Source organism: Podarcis erhardii (genome assembly GCF_964252035.2).
Source record: "Podarcis erhardii genome assembly, chromosome: 1".
Classification (NCBI taxonomy): Eukaryota; Metazoa; Chordata; class Lepidosauria; order Squamata; family Lacertidae; genus Podarcis; species Podarcis erhardii.
The window spans coordinates 20,847,396-20,868,071 of record NC_138497.1 but is presented as its reverse complement, the minus strand read 5'-3'; the positions used below and the strand labels follow the sequence as shown (position 1 = coordinate 20,868,071).

The window sequence follows — 20,676 nt, the reverse complement described above, 5'->3', positions numbered from 1 at the left end:
ATTTCTGCTCTCCAGGAGAGCAGAAAAATTTCTATTTCCTGCACTGCAGCAGCCCCTGGCGGCTATAGAAAGCAACTACAAATGGTTATTTATTCATTGATTTGATCTGAATTGATACATCATGGGAAAGATAAGAATAAAATTCCAAACGACTTTGCCAAAATGGGGAACTGGGCCAATGCCACTAAATGAAATTAATCAATTGCTGCTTCTCTTGGTGCATCCTATATGCTTTGCTCTGCAATTTGCATCTCGTTTCATTAGCAGGAAACGAGGTTCTTTGCAGTTTTGGGAAACATGCCAAGTTTATCTTTGCTTGTTGAGCCTTGAACAGTAGCAGCTATTTTAATTGAGATCCTCTTACAGATATTAGGGCAGCTTTTGGACATATTCATAGAGCACAAGGCTATAGGTGGCAAACCGTGATAGCTATATACTATCTCCAATGTTGGCCACGTAGTACGACTCTAAATAGCAGTGGCTAGGAATCACAAGGCAGAAAAATGCTGTTTTGCTCATATTCTGCAGCTTTCAGTCTCCCTCGCAGGGATCCGGTTGGCCACAGTGAGAGCAGGATCCTGGACTGGAGGGGCCCTGGCCTGATCCAGCAGGCCTTTTACGACGTTCTTAGGGAATATAAAATCAAGTGTGCTTTGTTATTTTATCAAGTCAAGTGGCCTGCATGTTAGTGATTATGTGTACAGTATGTTGTTTTCACCGGTATCTTCATTTTTATGCAAACTCTCCTCTAATATACGTGCCTTTTTGTAAACACTGGTTGGCAGACTGAATAATAAAATCCGTAGAAGTGCTCATTTCAAAGGATAGCAGTACTTTCATCTTGGAAAGTACGAATTTGACAGATCTGCCTTTAAATGAGAACTGAATCAAGTATCTTCTCCCATCTCTACACCCGAGTGAGTGTTACTCCCATGAAGTAGCTGTGATAGCTGAAGTGGAGCCTGGGTATAAGTGGGAAATGGAAGCAGCTTCATGTTGGATGAGAAAAATGCCTTTCTTTTACTCAAGACGATAGTTGCTGTGATTCATGTGGGAACCAATGACACTGCAAGCAATAGCCTCCAGAAGATCAAGAGAGACTATGAGGCTCTGGGCAGGAAATTGCAGCAATTAAATGCACAAATTGTGATCTCATCTGTCCTCCCAGTTGAACGACGTGGCCCAGGGAGAGAGAGAAAAATAGTGGAAGTGAACAGCTGGCTTCGCAAATGGTGTAAACAGGAACGGTTTGGATTCTTAGATTACGGACTGCAGTTTCTTGAAGATGGACTTCTGGCAAGTGATGGGCTGCACCTCACAACGGTTGGGAGGAATGTTTTTGCCAAAAATCTCAGAAACCTCATCAGGAGGGCTTTAAACTGACTAACGTGGGGGAGGGAGACAGTGCTCCTGAAGGTAGGAGTCTATCAATTGATGAAGATGATCATCCAAATGTCATAGACCAAATGGAGCAAACAGCACGCAGACCTAGTGGTGGGAGGAAAAAATCCTTAAATAAGAGACACGGGGGAATGATTAATGGACTTCAATGTCTGTACACTAATGCGCAAAGCATGGGTAATAAACAAGATGAGCTTGAGCTCTTGGTACAGCAAACTAAATATGACATAATAGGCATCACTGAAACCTGGTGGGATAAGTCCACGACTGGAATGTAATAATGGAGGGATACAATCTATTTCAGAGAAACAGACCAGACAAGAAAGGAGGAGGAGTGGCGTTATATGTCAGGGATGTGTATACCTGTGAAGAGATCCAAGATTTAGAACCTCAAAGCCAAAATGAGAGCATTTGGGTCAAAATTAAGGGAGAGAAGAATAACAGGGACCTCATTGTGGGAGTTTACTATAGATCCCCAAGCCAAACGGAGGACATAGATGATGCCTTCCTGGAACAGATGGCCAAGCATGCAAAAGGAAGGGAGATAGTAGTAATGGGGGACTTCAATTACCCGGATATTTGCTGGATGTCAAACTCAGCCAAGAGCATAAGGTCAAACAGATTCCTCACTGGCCTTGCAGACAACTTCGTTGTCCAGAAAGTGGGAGAAGCAACAAGAGGAACAGCCATTTTAGACCAATGTTGATGACCTGGTTAGTGGGGTAGAAGTGGAAGGATCATTAGGCGCAAGTGATCATGCTCTTCTGAAGTTTACTATACAGCGGAAAGGAGCAGCCAAGCATACTAGGACTCAATTTCTTGACTTTAAGAAAGCCGACTTCATAAAACTTAGGGAAGTGCTGGGTGAGATCCCATGGACAGTAATACTAAAAGGAAAGGGAGTTCATGATGGCTGGGAGTTTGTTAAGAGGGAGATAGTAAAAGCACAACTTCAGGCAATACCAATGAGACGGAAACATGGAAGGTGCCTAAAGAAGCCAGGGTGGCTATCTAAAGAACTTTTAACTGAGTTAAGATTAAAGAAGGATGTGTACAAAAAATGGAAAAGGGGGGAAACCACCAAAGAGGAATTCAAACAAATAGCCAGCACGTGTAGACACAAAGTCAGAAAAGCTAAAGCACAGAATGAACTCAGGCTTGCTAGAGAGGTTAAAAGCAACAAAAAAGGCTTTTATGGGTATGTTCGTAGCAAAAGGAAGAACAAAGAAACAGTGGGGTCACTCAGAGGAGAAGATGGTGAAATGCAAACAGGGGACACAGAAAGGGCTGAACTCCTCAATGCCTTCTTTGCCTCAGTCTTCTCCGATAAAGAAAACAATGCCCGACCTGAAGAATTTGGAACAAATGATTCAGCAGAGGAAACACAGCCCAGAATAACTAAGGAGATAGTACAAGAATACTTGGCTAGATTAGATGTATTCAAGTCTCCAGGGCCAGATGAACTGCATCCAAGAATATTAAAAGAACTGGCAGATGTGATCTCAGAACCACTGGCAGTCATCTTTGAGAATTCCTGGAGAACAGGCGAAGTCCCGGCAGACTGGAGGAGGGCAAATGTTGTCCCTATTTTCAAAAAGGGGAAAAGAGATAATTAAATAATTACCGCCCAGTCAGTCTGACATCAATACCAGGGAAGATTCTGGAGCAGATCATTAAGCAAACAGTCTGTGAGCACCTAGAAAGGAATGCTGTGATCACCAATAGTCAGCATGGATTTCTGAAAAATAAGTCATGTCAGACTAACCTGATCTCATTTTTTGACAGAATTACAACCCTGGTAGATGAAGGGAACGCAGTGGATGTAGCCTACCTTGATTTCAGCAAGGCATTTGACAAGGTGCCCCATGATATTCTTGTAAAGAAGCTGGTAAAATGCAGACTTGACTATGCTACCACTCAGTGGATTTGTAACTGGCTGACTGACCAAACCCAAAGGGTGCTCATCAATGGTTCCTCTTCATCCTGGAGAAGAGTGACTAGTGGGGTGCCACAGGGTTCTGTCTTGGGCCCGGTCTTATTCAACATCTTTATCAACGACTTGGATGATGGACTCAAGGGCATCCTGATCAAATTTGCAGATGACACCAAACTGGGAGGGGTGGCTAACACCCCAGAGGACAGGATCACACTTCAAAACGACCTTGACAGATTAGAGAACTGGGCCAAAACAAACAAGATGAATTTTAACAGGGAGAAATGTAAAGTATTGCACTTGGGCAAAAAAAATGAGAGGCACAAATACAAGATGGGTGACACCTGGCTTGAGAGCAGTACATGTGAAAAGGATCTAGGTTCTTGGTTGACCACAAACTTGACATGAGCCAACAGTGTGACGCGGCAGCTAAAAAAGCCAATGCAATTCTGGGCTGCATCAATAGGAGTATAGCATCTAGATCAAGGGAAGTAATAGTGCCACTGTATTCTGCTCTGGTCAGACCCCACCTGGAGTACTGTGTCCAGTTCTGGGCACCACAGTTCAAGAAGGACACTGACAAACTGGAATGTGTCCAGAGGAGGGCAACCAAAATGGTCAAAGGCCTGGAAACGATGCCTTATGAGGAACGGCTAAGGGAGCTGGGCATGTTTAGCCTGGAGAAGAGGAGGTTAAGGGGTGATATGATAGCCATGTTCAAATATATAAAAGGATGTCACATAGAGGAGGGAGAAAGGTTGTTTTCTGCTGCTCCAGAGAAGCGGACATGGAGCAATGGATCCAAACTACAAGAAAGAAGATTCCACCTAAACATTAGGAAGAACTTCCTGACAGTAAGAGCTGTTCGACAGTGGAATTTGCTGCCAAGGAGTGTGGTGGAGTCTCCTTCTTTGGAGGTCTTTAAGCAGAGGCTTGACAACCATATGTCAGGAGTGCTCTGATGGTTTTCCTGCTTGGCAGGGGGTTGGACTCGATGGCCCTTGTGGTCTCTTCCAACTCTATGATTCTATGATTCTATGATTCTATGTGGCCCAGCCTAAGACCTTATGCTATTTGCAGAGTCTATATCTGGAAAAATAAACAGAAAATCTTTCAACACCTGTCTTTACCATCAGTTCCACTTTTACCTGTATCTATGAACTGAAAAGTGATAAAGCAGGGAGAATAATCTTTGTTTAGTGATCCTGACTGTCTTAAGCAGGGGTCAGCAAACTTTTTCAGTCGGGGACTGGTCCACTGACCCTCAGACCTTGGGGGGGGGCAGACTATTTTTTTTTTTGGGGGGGGAAATGAACACATTCCTATGCCCCACAGATAACCCAGAGATGCATTTTTAATAAAAGGACACATTCTACTCATGTAAAAACACACTGATTCCTGAACGATCTGCAGGCTGATTTAGAAGGCGATTGGGCCGGATCCGGCCCCCGGGCCTTAGTTTGCCTACCCATGGTTTTAAGAGTCCCTTAACATGTGACATAGGGGGACGCGGGTGGCGCTGTGGGTAAAACCTCAGCTCCTAGGACTTGCTGATCGCATGGTCGGCGGTTCGAATTCCCGCGGCGGGGTGCGCTCCTGTCGTTCGGTCCCAGCGCCTGCCAACCTAGCAGTTCGAAAGCACCCCCGGGTGCAAGTAGATAAATAGGGACCGCTTACCAGCGGGAAGGTAAACGGCGTTCTGTGTGCTGCGCTGGCTCGCCAGATGCAGCTTGTCACGCTGGCCATGTGACCCGGAAGTGTCTGCGGACAGCGCTGGCTCCCGGCCTCTAGAGTGAGATGAGCACACAACCCTAGAGTCTGGCAAGACTGGCCGGTACGGGCAGGGGTACCTTTACCTTTACCTAACATGTGACATGAATCTCACTCACAAATGCTTTGGAATTAGTGCTATTGAAGCACCAATACTTCCAAGTTTCAGATAAGCACAACTTGAACCATATAATGCAAGTTATTCTTTTGTCTGTTTGCCTTTCTTGCATTTCACACTATGAGTGCTGAGGGCATTTTCATGAATGGGCCAAACATCGACAATGGTTAAAACATGCATTCTGTCCCGTGTTAACAATGCAAGACTGTTTCCTGCACACATGCACAAGACTATGCCCTTCAATTCCGCCTCCTTTTAATGTGTAATTAATATATAGTCTGTGGTTCTCCTGTCTATGTTTGGATGTGGGACACATCCAGGTTCTTTCTATAGGATGATATATCGTTGGTATCTACATAATACCAAATGAACTGGCAAAATGTATAAATCTAAATCAAACAAGTGTTGGAAATGCAAAGAGAAAGAAGGTTCTTTTTATCATATGTGGTGGTCTTGTAGAAAGGTTAAAGCTTACTGGGAAATGATATATAATGAATTGAAAAAGATGTTTAAAATAACATTTGTAAAAAAAAACAACCAAGCCAGAAGCTTTCCTTTTGGGAATTATAGGGACAGAACTACCTAAAGTGTATAGAAATTTATTTATGTATGTGACGACAGCAGCAATAATGTTACTCACCCCAAATTGGAAAGAAGCAGAAGTCCCAGCAAAGGAAGAATGGATACAAAAACTTATGAATATGGAGAAATGGCAAAACATACTGGAAGAATAATAAATCAAGATAACAAACTTTTTTAAAATAAAAGAATGGAAATGGTTTACTGAACATTTACAGATAAATTGCGAACAGATAAAAACATTGGCAGGTTTATTGTAATAACCTGCAGTTTTATAAGAGTATATATTTAAAGTAGATAATTAAATGAGCAAATTACATGAATTTGGATGTGGAGAAGATATTTAAAAATAAATTTAAGGAACCGCAGAAAGAGGGGGAAGGAAGTCAAACATTGAAATGTTAAAATGATTGTAAAATGAATGAAATGTATAACTTTGAAAAGTATAAACAAAAATGTTATTTTTTAAAAATGTAAAAAAACAAAGTTCTTTCTATAGGAGGAAAACAAGGGTAAATTGTGCTGTACCTGATGGAAGGATGTTTTATGACGGGATGCTAAAGCTCTTCATGCCATAAAAATGCCCTGATGTTGTCACATAGAATCATAGAATTGTAAAGCTGGAAAGGACCACGAGGGTCATCTAGTCCAGCCCCGTGCAAAGCAGGAATCTTTTGCCCAGTGTGGGACTCGAACCCACAACCCTGAGATTAAGAGCCTCATGCTCTACCCACTAAGCTATCCCAGCTCATCCGTGCAGGAATCATTTGCCCATTGTCGGGCTCGGACCCTAGGACAGGATGATACAATCTATGTAAATGGCTCAGATGTATTAGCAGGTAGCAAGTTTTGCAGCAGCAGAGCACTGTTCAGGTGCTTGTGAGCTGTTCTGAATTGTCTGGGAGCTGCTTGGAAGGTGATGGACTCTCCTTTGTCAGAGGTTATTAAACAGAGGTTGGATGGCCATCTGTCAGGGATTGTTTAATTCCTGTATTGCAGGGGGTTGGGCTAGATGATCCCTGGGTTCTCTTCCAACTCTGCGATTCTATGATTGCATGGTACTCTGGATTGTTTGCATTGGGAAGCTAAGCATCCTGTGCTCTGCTGGTGGCATTGACTGACACATGGGTGAGTGAGCACAGGGCATTTTTTATGATTTCGATTTTCTCTATGATTGACATGCCTTCAGGGTGCAAGAGAGAGACTGCAATAAAGCGTGTTCATCTTGAGGACTCTGAAAAAATACATATACAGTGTTACCTTGGATCCCAGACTTTAATCCGTTCCAGAAGTCCATTCCAAAACCAAAGTGTTCCAAAACCAAGGTGTGTTTTCCCATAGAAAGTAATGCAAAATGGATTAATCCGTTCCAGACTTTTAAAAGCAACCCCTAAAACAGCAATTTAACATGAATTTTACTATCTAACAAGACCATTGATCTATAAAATGAAAGCAATAATCAGTGTAAAAGTAAAGGTAAAGGGACCCCTGACCATTAGGTCCAGTCGTGGCCGACTCTGGAGTTGCGGCGCTCATCTCACTTTATTGGCTGAGTACAGTTTCCGGGTCATGTGGCCAGCATGACTAAGCTGCTTCTGGCGAACCAGAGCAGTGCACAGAAACGCTATTTACCTTCCCGCCAGAGCAATACCTATTTATCGACTTGCACTTTGATGTGCTTTCGAATTGCTATGTTGGCAGAAGCAGGGACTGAGCAACGGGAGCTCACCCCGTTGCGGGGATTTGAACCGCTGACCTTCTGATCGGCAAGCCCTAGGCTCTGTGGTTTAACCCACAGTGCCACCCGCGTCCCTAATAATCAATGCACTGTACTATAAAATAAATAAGACAGTATTGTAAATGATAAAAATTAAAATTGTTGTACAGTACACCTGTACTGATGATAGTCATTGTTTGGATGGGGGGCTTTTATCCATTTCCACAGTCACACAATCAATCAGTAGCAGAACTTGGTTCCAGTCCCAAAAACAAGTCACGAAAACAAAGTCACGAGTCCCATAAAACGAAGAGCAAGCCACAGTCGCAAAAAAATAGCAAAAACAAAAGCACCAAATGTCACCTCAGAACACTGCAATCAGAAAGGGAAGGCTACAATTACACTGGGGTTTTTTGTGTGTTTTTTTAGCAAATTAGCAGCGCAACAGTACAAACGGAAGCTCAGGAGCACGTACAGCTTCCGAAGCAAAGTTTGCAAATTGGAACAATTTCCAAGTTGTTCGGGAAATAAGCTGTTCGAAAACCAAGGTACCACTCTAGAATCTTTTCGGCACATTTTATGACTGTATTCCCTGAAGAATCTTCAGAGGTCCATGGACCTTTTTTATTCTGTGTTTGTGAGCCCCTGCTTTCTAGAGTAGTACAGTGCTTCAGTTGCATTCAGAACGACCCTTAACAGTGGCCTAGCAGTACCGCTTGACCTCCTGTGCTAGCTTTGTGAAGTCTTGTTGCCTCTAAAACCTAGAGTGGATCTATACACTGGGAAAAACACACTATAAATATCATAAATTAAATCGTCACAACAACAAAAAACCTATGTAAAATCGCACAGAAAAGTTTCATGCTCTACAGCACCATCTGGTGTTGCATATTTATAATGCATTTAAAATGCTGTTTTTTGACTAATGTAAATGAGTCGCTTGTTACTGGCCTGCAGCACTTCTGTGGCATATGCACAACAGTTTCAGTTTGCAGAATATACCTAAAAATAAATAAATAAGAAACTCAGTCTGGTGGGCCCCCTGATTGAATTCATTGCCATTTTTTGACATTACTTTTTCCATTCACCTCCATTTCTGTCTCACAGCAATTCCATTATTGTCGGCCTTTTCACTTTACCTAGTGCTATATGTTTATATAAATATCAAGTCATAGTAATCCTAATTAAACTTTACCAAACCGTTAACCCGGGGTGGGGGATTATTACTCATTTTTCTCTCAAACTAAAGTAGGGAAGTTTGATTTTTTTTTTTTAAATAATTTTTATTGATTTTACAACATAAACAAAAAACAAATAAACATAACACGACTTCCCCAAACCTCCCCTTCCCTGCATCCATATTTTAAAATTTTTAGCAATTCTTCATCCCATTTTTATATTTAATTCTCTTTAAAAAAAAATTCTATTTTATAAATTTCAATTTATAGCTGTAATTCTTTGTATCCAATCCCTTGACATCTTAACATTCCGAAATTTTACAACAATTTTTAAGATAGATTTTAAATTTTTTCCAGTCCTCCTCCACTGTCTCTTTCCTCTGGTCACGAATTCTGCCGGTCATCTCTGCCAGTCCCATAAATTCAGTCACCTTGGTCTGCCATTCTTCCAGAGTAGGTAATTCTTTAGTCTTCCAATACTTCGCCAAAAGGATTCTTGCTGCTGTTGTTGCATACATAAAAAAGGTCCTATCTTTCTTTGGTACCAATTGGCCGACCATGCCCAGGAGAAAAGCCTCCGGTTTCTTTACAAATGTCCACTTAAGGATTTTCTTAATTTCATTATAGATCATTTCCCAGTAGGCCTTAATCTTTGGGCAGGTCCACCAAAGGTGATAAAAAGTTCCTTCACATTCATTGCACTTCCAACAATTGTTATTGGGCAAATGATATATCTTTGCAAGCTTGACTGGAGTCATGTACCACCTATAGATCATTTTCATTATGTTCTCTTTCAGGGCACTGCATGCCGTAAATTTAATACCTGTGGTCCATAACTGCTCCCAGTCAGCAAACATAATATCATGACCAATATCCTGTGCCCACTTAATCATAGCTGATTTAACCGTTTCATCCTGTGTGTTCCATTTTAGCAGCAGATTATACATTCTAGACAAATTCTTAGTATTGGGTTCTAGCAATTCTGTTTCTAACTTTGACCTCTCCTTCTGAAATCCTAGTTTTTTGTCCTGCTTAAAAGTTTCATTGATCTGGAAATAATGTAACCAATCTCGGACTTTAGGTTTCAATTTCTCAAAACTCTGTAGTTTCAACTTTTCACCATCATATTCTATAATTTCACAATATTTTGGCCAATCTGTATCCATGTTCAGTCTTTTTACCGCCTTGGCTTCCATTGGTGACAACCACCTGGGGGTTTTACTTTCAAGCAAATCTTTATATCGATTCCATACATTATACAATGCTTTCCTAACAATATGGTTTTTAAAATTTCTATGTACCTTTACCTTGTCATACCATAAATATGCATGCCAACCAAAACTATTATCATAACCTTCCAGGTCCAGAATGTCTGTATTCTCAAGAAGTAGCCATGGTTTCAGCCAGCAAAAAGCTGCTGCTTCCTAATAAAGTTTTAAGTCCGGCAGGGCAAAGCCCCCTCTATCCTTTGCATCAGTCAAAATCTTAAATTTTATTCTGGGTTTTTTGCCCTGCCAGACAAATTTAGATATGTCTTTCTGCCACTTCTTGAAACAGTCCAGTAGGGAAGTTTGAGTTGCTTAAAAGAGAGAGAGAATGAAGAACTGCAGAATCAGCAGAAGAGCTAGGATGAAAATGGAAACAATTACTTGACAATACTGAATAAAGATGTAGCCTGAAAGGAATGTAAGCTGCAATCCTACCCACTTACCTGGGAGTAAACCCCACTAAACTCAATGGCACTTACTTCTAAGTAGATATGTGCACTTGCTGGGCTGCAGTTCCAGCCATGTTTACTCAGAAACAAGTCTCATTCAATGGTGCTTCTTCTTCTTTGGCGATCACTCGTGGCCGAATAAAATTGTCTTCCATAAGCACGGTTTTAACAATGAGTCCGTAAGTGACTGTGGAGGCCAATTCTGGACCCACACGTCCTTCCACAGTGGGGACATTGGTTTCCGGGTGGGAGTTGATCACGGTGTGGATTTGCCAAGCGTGCCTTCCCCTTGGCATGTTTCTCCCTTGCGTCCTGAGTTTGAGTCTCTTCAAAGCCCATGAGACCTTTGGTAAAGGCTGTTCTCCAACTGGAGCACTCGCAGGCCAGTGCTTCCCAGTTGTCAGTGTTTATACTACATTTTTTTTTTTTTTAGATTTGCCTTGAGACAGTCTTTAAACCTCTTTTGGTGACCACCAGGAGCTTAATCCCAGGTAAATGGGTAAGATTGCAGCCCATGTTGTTGTTTTTATTGCAGCTGAATACTGACAGAAAGCAACCAGAAGATGGTGCTACTAAGCTGAAAAAGAATGCCTTGATATATTAATGCAAACTCCTGGAGAAGCTTAGCAGCACACACTTGTTTATTTCTTTCCTCACACAGTGTGTCTTGCATTTGTAAAGTTTATAACTTCACCAACCAAAATAGTGCCCAAACCATACTGAAGCCAGGAGCCTTTTCACGTATGAAAAAGAATATCCAAGCATGGAGAAAGGAGAATATCTTTCGGAGGGAAGATTCATGGATACCTTCTTTAGGGGTAAAGGATGAAACTGCCTAGAGGAAAATCTACATGCTCTGTCCTTGCCCCTGGCATGGTGCATATGATATGTAATGTAATTCCATAGATAAATGAGTCTTCTGATTGTTCTTTAACATAAGGTGAAATATTTGTGGTAAATGTTTTGCGCCAGGCAAAAAACATCCCTCTTCAACCAAGCCTTTGGCTGATGAATATTCCGCAGCCTTTTAAATGTGTTGTTGCTTTGTTGTTTTAACTATTTATTTGTGCTTATATCTTATGTTTTTATCTTGTGAATCGCTCTGAGATTATTTGATGAAGGGCAGTATATACATCTTAATAATAATAATAATAATAATAATAATACATTTCCAATTCTCTCAGTTTCTCATTGTTCCAAACGTAAGTTCTGTTCTCCACATCAGTTTGCATTTTCTAAAAAAGCTTCATCAGAGTTTTTGTGCAAATTTCATCCCATACACCATTGGTGCGTGTGGTTTTTGTGTTGTGTGCACATATTTTACAAAGCATTTTACAAAGCAATTTCCCCCAATAAGTGGGGGGGGGGGTTTGTATGTTATTTTCACCAGATAAGAACACGGGCAGGATTATTGCAATAACCTGCAGTTTTATAAGTGTATATACTTAAAGTAGATGAATAAACGAGTAAGTTAAGTTAATTTGGAATATGCAGAATATATATATATATACATATGGAACCGCAGGAAGAGGGGGAAGGAAGTTGAGTTTCGAAATGTTAAAATGGTTGTAAAATTATTGAAATGTATAAAATTGAAAATAATGAATAATTTTTTAAAAAAAGTTTGTGGAGGGTCTGCTGAGGATACCAACCTTTCGACTTGGATGGTTTTAAAAGATAATCAGACAAGTTTGTGGAGGGCAAGGCTATCAGTGTCTAACTAGCCATGATGGCGTGTTCTATGCCCACAGCCAGAGGTAGTTTGCTTCTGGGTACCAATTGCTTGAATTCTTGAAACCTCAGGAAGGGAGAGTTGCTTTTGCACTTGTGCAAACAGGGTGCTGGACTAGATGTGCCACTGGCCTGACTCAGCAGATTGTTGTTATGTTCACTGACTTCCAATACTGTATTTGGTCATTTCCAAACCAGTTTACAGTCCTCAGCGAGGCACAGCACCCTCCTTCCGTTTAGGAGACATTTTCTTGGCTGGGAGCTCAGATTATTAGAGTGGCTTCAGTTATGTGCCCCTGATTGGCTTCCCAGAGTTGATTTACTCCCCTTATTAGCAGACTGGAGTGCCACTTTACTTACATTTAGGTTGGCGCATGAGATTAAAGAGTCCTTGCTGGACCCCTATATATTTTAAGCGTCTCCTGTCAGTCTGCCTCTGTCAGCCAACGGAAGGGATATATAAGCCTGCACTTAATGCAGCGCTATCTATTTGCTCCACCTGACCATGCAGTAAAATGCAGCTGAAAAACTCTAGGGTTCGATGTACCGGTAGCTGAAAATAGAAGTTATTTCTGCACTGTGGAATTTTGAACTCTAACTCCACAAGGCTTAAAAAAAAAAAAAAAAACCACCACAAATTATAACACAGTAGAGTTTTGAAAACTTCAGGAAACAACGAAGTGGCTTCGAAATGTTGGCAACTCTGAAAGCTGTTCTACAGTTATTAGTGACAGAATATCTCTGTACATTTAAGTCTTTGAATCCTAAATACTTGGAGCAAAATTGGTGGCGGTGGCTGGCGGGGGGGACGGGACCACCTACCTTTACATCCAGCTTGTGAGAGCTGGGAACCAGAGTTAAAGGTAAAGGTAAAGGGACCCCTGACCGTTAGGTCCAGTTGCGGACGACTCTGGGGTTGCGGCGCTCATCTCGCTTTACTGGCCGAGGGAGCCGGCGTACAGCTTCTGGGTCATGTGGCCAGCATGACAAAGCTGCTTCTGGCGAACCAGAGCAGCACACGGAAACGCCGTTTACCTTCCCGCCGGAGTGGTACCTATTTATCTACTTGCACTTCGTGCTTTCGAACTGCTAGGTTGGCAGTTGGCAGGAGCAGGGACTGAGCAATGGGAGCTCACCCTGTCGCGGGGATTCGAACCGCCGACCTTCTGATCGGCAAGTCCTAGGCTCAGTGGTTTAACCCACAGCACCACCCGTGTCCCAGACTAGATCTAACTCTAACTCTAACCAGAGTTAGATGTCAGCAAACCCGACCAAAAAGTAGCCAGCTTATAACTCATCCCCACAGTATGAAAAATGACGAAGCTGATTCAATATTTGTTATTAACGCAGCGCTATGGAGGGGCATTGGCCCTGGCAGTCATCTTGCAGCAGCAAGCATCTCTGGTAGCATTTCTGCAAATTGGCCTCCCACAGAGGGTCTGGTAGTTTTCCTCACACCGCTGCAAGCTTCTCCTTTGTATCAGTTAGCAATCTCATCCTGAAAATTGCCGGATCGGCAGGGAATCCATTCACACCTACGGCTTGCCATATAAGGATGGCCGCCTTTGCAAGCAGCTACTGCACAGCAGAGGGCATGTGAGAATTAGGCACAAGACAGGTCACTGTTTTGCTCCCTTGGCATGACCCATTAACAGCCCCTTCAGCATGGAAAGGCTGTGCTTTGCCCCTCTCTCTCACACAAGGAAATCCGCTCCACTTTGTTCCATTAGTGCCCCTCCCCCCCATAGCAAGGTGACTTTTTCTAATCCTTCCCTGCTTCTCATTCAATTCTGGGTCGCTTTTACCTGCCTAGTACAAAGTTGTCTGTCCAGTGCATGCAACCTAAAGAAGGGGCGCCTTTTTTCATTTTGTTTTCTGACTTCCTTAAGGTGCCTTTCACAGCGCTGCAGAGAGAAGCCGCAATCTCCGTTCGATAACTCAAACTGGGTCACTCGGAATGCAGAGCCTCCAGGTTGGTCCACATTTCATTTATTTATTTAATCCCATTTCTGAATCACTTCCTGTGGAGGGGGGAAAAACCCACAATAAAAACATCAGTGCCAGAAAAAAACACACAATTGCATGCATATAAACAACCCCAACCAGTTTTTTTTTTTAATGACGATTAAAAACAGTTTCACACGTCAAAACAATTTCACGTGTAAAAAGAAAGAAAAGAAAGTAGAATATTTTTATGGACAATATAACAGGAACAATGGAAGAATCAGCATTAGTTCACCAGAACAATAAGAATAAATAATCAGTAATAGAATCGTAGGAACTGTGGAGTTGCAAGGGTACCTCAGGGTCATCTGGTCCAACCCCTTGCAATGAAGGAAACCTCAACAATATAATTTGAAATCTGTTTAGCTTCCATGGGATTGATAGCTTAAATGGGATTGATAACTGTCAGAGTCAAACATAGAAAGGTATTAAGGTTTTCAGAACATTGAGAATGGATGATGGGTATTTATGCTTCCAGTTTTGAGCTACAGTGGTACCTTGGGTTACAGATGTTTCAGGTTACAGACACTTCAGGTTACAGACTCCGCTAACCCAGAAATAGTACCTCGGGTTAAGAACTTTGCTTCAGGATGAGAACAGAAATCGCGCAGTGGCGGCGTGGCAGCAGCGGGAGGCGCCCCATTAGCTAAAGTGGTACCTCAGGTTAAGAACAGTTTCATGTTAAGAACGGATCTCCAGAACGAATTAAGTTCTTAACCCGAGGTACCACTGTATAAGTCTCTTTAGGGACGCGGTAGGGCAAGTAGATAAATAGGTACTGCTGCGGCGGGAAGGTAAGTGGTGTTTCCATGCGCTCTGGTTTCTGTCACGGTGTTTCGTTGCGCCAGAAGCGGCTTAGTCATGTTGGCCATGTGGCCTAAAAGCGAGATGAGTGCCACAATCCCGTAGTCGCCTTTGACTGGACTTAACTGTCCAGGGGTCCTTTACCTTTTTTTACCTTATAAGTCTCTTTGTTAGAAGGGTTCTCAGGTTCCTCTTTCATTGTCCATCTGTTGCTCTCCACGTCACAGGAATGTAATTTAGAAGTGTGTAACCCTTGCAAGCATTCCCCCCCCCAACCCCCAAAGTTAATACGAACAATTTCTGACTTACAAGAAGACACCACAGGGCACACCCACAACTGATACCTCAAATAAAACATTATCAACTCTGGTCAGAACTTTGGCGACCCAATATAGCCGAAACATTTCACTGCTGTATATTACACAACTGAAAATTGTGTAAAATCTAAGAACACATTTTTAAGACTAGAAATCCAGCGAAGCAGAGTGACGGCAAGGGAAACACGCACTCATAAGAACAAAAAGAAACGTGTTAACTTATTGTTTCATGCATGCGTGTGTGAAAAATCTGGCACCTTTACATAAAGTAACATAATTGACATACAGGTAGAACCTGTGCACATTCAGATTGGAAAGTGGAAAGAAAAAAATGGATTTTCTTCACAGGGTTTTGTTCATACCTAAAGAAGGTGTAACAATAGCCTGAACTCATTACTATTATGCGTCCTACTTCCTATCAGCTCCACACTTTTTTTTTTTTTAAAAAAAAGCTTGCCTCAGCAAAGAATTCCAGGTATTGACCTCACAGCCCTGAAGCAAGATGAATAATGGGTCTGATCAAATGGCTTTGGCTCTTTGATGTTGGTTGAAATCTGTGACTGAAGAGAAGAAAGAGCGATGAGCCAGGGAGGGAAAGGGCCCATGAATTATGAAAAGTGATTCAAACTAATGAGGAAGGAAAGTTTGCTTTATTCTAAAGAATAAAAAAAACTAGCTGTGAGGGGATCAAAGGGTTTGGCATTGTCTTCACACAAAAAAACGACCTACTGCATATCAGGCTTATGTGGCCATAGTGTAACATGGCAGCCCATTCTTAGCTTTTGGATACTGGACTGGGAAACTGGGAAAACCAGCTGAGGCGTGCTGGGAACAACCGCTCCTTATGCCACATATTGACTTAACTCTGGCATGTTGCAGCAAAACAGGAATTGACAGGATAGGTGAAAAAAATGGTTGACCTGAGTCAAAACCCCTCAGCAGGTAATCCCATCAACCCCTCAGGGAGTAAGCTCATTATTTAGTCCAAACAACAGAGCACCTACTAGGCTTTCAGTTCGTGAGTTGGGAGCTCTTTTGTCCTGGGAATTAACATTTAAAGATCACAACCAGCATATGATCTCCTTTAACCAATGGATCCATGACATGACAACACTCACAGCATATGAATGGCTTACTTATAGATGCAGACTTTGTCTAAATATGTTGACATTTGGAACGAGTTTACAGTGGTACCTCGTGTTAAGAACTTAATTCGTTCTGGAGGTCCGTTCTTAACCTGAAACTGTTTTTAACCTGAGGTACCACTTTAACTAATTGGGCCTCCTGCTACCACCACTGCACTGCTGCCGCTGTGCTGCCGCCGCCGCCGTGCAATTTCTGTTCTCATCCTGAAGCAAAGTTCTTAACCTGAGCTACTATTTCTGGGTTAGCGGAGTCTGTAACCTGAAGCGTCTGTAACCTGAAGCGCCTGTAATCCGAGGTACCACTGTGTACAGAATATAGTAGGCAATTAATAACCATATATGTATTAGGACAATAATATTAGTTATATATCTATGTATATAATAATGTATGGAGATGGACAATAACTGATTATATTTAGTGTACTAAACTGTATCTTTCTTTCTTAAAGTGCTTTTTGCACTATCCTCCTCTTTCTTTTCTTTCTTTCTTTTTCTCTTTCATCAATAAAATCAATCAATAAAAATCACAATTATCATGATTCAAAATGGCTGCCAAAACCTTAAGAATGGGTCTGGGAGACATGGTGTCCACCAACACTCCAGCTATTATGGAAGCTGTCACTGATAAAATTAAATAATTTCATGCTCCACTTACTGCTGAGTGGATGAAAGTGTTTGATTCTATGAAGGAAAAATTAGAATTCTTAATACAAAAACCCCCAGACCATTGAAACAGCTGCAGATGAACTGCTGGATCTGGCCATCCAGTAAAACATGGACTTTATTAAAAGCCATTTTGAGCTCTCTATAAAGGTGGATGACCAGGAGATTAGAGTGAGATGATAAAACCTGTGCTAGAGTGGGGTTCCAGAGGGGGCTGAACAAGAGGATAGGATCAAATTTTTGCTGGTATGGTGGGTGACCAAGATCCCTAAAGTACCCCTGTCTCCTGGTGATATTGAAAGAGCCCAGCAAAGTTTAGCTCCCAAGCTCAAGAATTTATCTATATGCAGATACATTATTGGGGTATTTAAGCATTTCATTATTAAAGACATGAAAAAGATATAATGGAAAATATTCATGAAAAAATATCAGAACATGAGTGGGTTGGGGATTTGCAGGGAAATACATAATGGTGCTTCAGGACCCGCATTCAAAGACTTTAAGGAAATGCAGAGCTTTGAAACCAGTAACTAAAAAATAACAAGCAGCTCAAGTAAAATATTGTTAGGCTTTCCCACAACTAGTGGGGTTTGCTACTAATAAGAAGGAGATGACTCGCTTTCTGCAGCTACTGAATTTAAGAACCCCTTGGGATTTAGAAGAACTGGAGGAAAAAGATGAGAGCTTAGCTGTGGAATATTCCATGGAATATAGTGCCAGTTATTTCAATGGTTTGGTCGATTCAAAATGGGCTAGATCTGTTCTCAGAAATGAATATCAATTACAATTTGCTTGACGTATAGAGGATATTACACAGATAGAGATCACAATTTTAATTCACCTAGGCACAACAGATATTGTAGAATTAATTGTCTACCAACATCTAACACTCTTCATACTAGGTTCCAAGAAGCATACATAGGTTACGTTTCTGGTACTTAAGGTTGGCCTGGGAGAGATCCCTACAGAAAACCCTGAAGGACCTCTGCCAGTCGTGTCGACAATACTGAAGGGATGTGGGTGGCGCTGTGGTCTAAACCACTGAGCCTCTTGGGCTTGCCGATCGGAAGGTCGACGGTTCAAATCTCCGCAACAGGGTGAGCTCCCATTGCTCTGTCCCAGCTCCTGCCAACCTAGCAGTTCGAAAGCACACCAGTGCAAGTAGATAAATAGGTACCGCTGCGGTGGGAAGGTAAACAGCGTTTCCGTGCACTCTGGTTTCTGTCATGGTGTTCCATTATGCCAGAAGCAGTTTAGTCATGCTGGCCACATGACCTGTCTGTGGACAAGCACCGGCTCCCTCGGCCTGAAAGCGAGATGAGTGCCGCAACCTCATAGTTGCCTTTGACTGGACTTAACTGTCCAGGGGTCCTTTACCTTCACCCCCCCTTTTTTTTACAGTACTGAGCTTGATGGACCAATGGTCTGACTCAGTATAAGGCAGCTTCTGTTATGTCCTAAAGTTCTCACCCTGGCCAGCAGGGGGATACTGTAGATAGTTTTCACTCAGATCCACATATGCAAATAAGGAATTGAAAGTGACCTTCAGTGATTGCATAGTTACAGAAAGTAGTTACTGTTGCATTGTAGTGGAACTCTATATAAGCAGGCTGGCTGAACCCTTCAGTTCAGTTCTGTTCTGGCCTGTGAATAAACAAGAGCTGTTTGAAGAATCGCTGTGTCGTCTGATATGTTCACCCACAACGTAACAGCTTCCTATGTTTCTTCTACCAATCCAATCCAATAGACCTCTGTATGAGGCATAGGAAGGGGATTGTATCAGAGTGCCATGTTTGGAGACTTCTTGCCCAGGTTGTCCTTCAAACACGGCACTCTGATACAATCCCCATCCTTTTCTCTTCCAGGACCTTCCAGACAAGAAGATGTGACTTTGCTGGATTCTTTAGAAGGCTTGCTCTCAGAGCAGGCCCTGACACTCCTATGCCATGGGGGGGGGGGGGATGAAGCTACAGGATAAGATGACTTTACAGAGGTGGACGGGTCCGTAGCAGGACTAATCCACCCAGCCTTCAGAAAGTTTTTGCAACTTGGAGATGCAACAGCTTCCTTTTTACCTGAGCTCTGTCCAGGGTTGTGGCCTGGTCTCTGCCTTATTCTGAATTGATGGTTTAACAGTCAAGACTTATCCCAAGAATTCTAGGATTTGAAACTCAGCCTTGAAATTGTGTAAATGTTCTCTACCTCTACACCTTCCCCCCACTCCGGAACACTCCCCGAGCTCCTTAGTGAGAGGGAGGGAATTACTTGGAAATCAGTTCAAATTTGGAGTGTGGATGGATTGTAGGAAGAAGATGCTGCTGACTAGTTTTCCACTGAAATGAGTTGTGGTACAATAACTGATTAAGTGGATTTTTTAGACTGTAAACCCGAGGGCAGGAATTGTCTTTCTTGCTGACATTTGTAAGACAATCTGGGAGCCTTTGGGGGTGGGGGCTGAAGAGTGGGATAAAAATGGTTTAAATAAATAAAATCAAATAAATATACAGCCTGGAAGAAAGTGCCACCCTTTCTGAAGTCTTCATAGTCCCACTCGGATGCTTCTCTCAGACTGAGGCGTTTTATGAGCCTAATTAAAATTTCCAACCAGGTTTCATTTGTTTCCTAATTATGTTTCTCTGCAGAGTCAAGCAAAAGAGAGAGAGAGAGAAAGTATCTTGTCTTGTACATAAATCACTATCAGCAAAAATGCCAACTAGTAGGAATCTTGGGAATCAAAGCGTTATGAGCACAATTGTACCTTGTAAGCAGCAAGTGCTTCCCTCAGAAATGCTCAGACGCGGTTTCCCGAAATGCATCGGTCAAGTTTCTTTCACATTCGCACAAGACGCATGCTTGCCAGGGTTGTTTAGCTGGAATGCAGAATTCACGTTTCCTGTAAAGGTTCCTTGTAATATCCAGATGTGGAGAACTGTGGTTTGTTTAAACTACGGTTTTGGAACAAGCCAGGACCTGAAACCACAGCTTGATGCTGGCTTGTTCTCACTAACCATGGTTGAGACCAGGGGCTCCCAACCTTTGAGAGGTTGTGGCTCTGTGATTATTCACAACATCCACCACTGGCTTTGCATTTGCCAGCAGTGAGAAAGAAGCCTGACTTGTGGAGGGCTCCTTTATGTGAAGAAGAACCCTAAGACAATCAAGATTCCCTTTTTGCACAGAGGATCCTATAAGGACACATTCACTCGGCTGCTGAATGAGTGGCTGCTAAGGGAGTAACTGCTGTCAGGAGCTCATCCTACACTCGTGTAGGACCCTGGTAGAGACACATGCCCAACTGTCATGTTCTCTCCCTCCTGGTCGATCGTTCGGGAGCTGCAAAAGCTTTCTTCAGCCTGAACATCACAGCAACTGATGCCAACAGACAGCGGCACACTTAGGGATCTGCAGAGTCTTTGCAGCTTGTGTGACAGACCTCAGCAACTCAGCATTTAGCTAATCTACTTTATTTATATCTAAACACACACAGAGCACTGCAACATGGCTCCCTCTCTCTCTAGCATCAGACAGCAAAGAGCAAAAAGTACAAAGGACAATAGTCCCACTTCATGGAACATAGTAACACAAACATCCTGTCTCTG

The 20,676-nt window shown here is 42.4% G+C and overlaps 1 long non-coding RNA gene across 2 annotated transcripts in view; it reads left to right on the top strand.

Annotated features, from left to right (window-relative positions):
- Positions 1-20,676, top strand: part of LOC309345577 — a 58,310-nt gene that overhangs the window by 14,985 nt on the left and 22,649 nt on the right. The window contains exon 2 of one of the 2 annotated variants that reach the window (XR_014158309.1): positions 14,034-14,116. This is a non-coding gene — a long non-coding RNA (uncharacterized lncRNA). Of the gene's footprint in view, positions 1-13,337; positions 14,117-20,676 lie in introns of those variants that run through there. The other variant, XR_014158310.1, reaches the window with a different exon arrangement.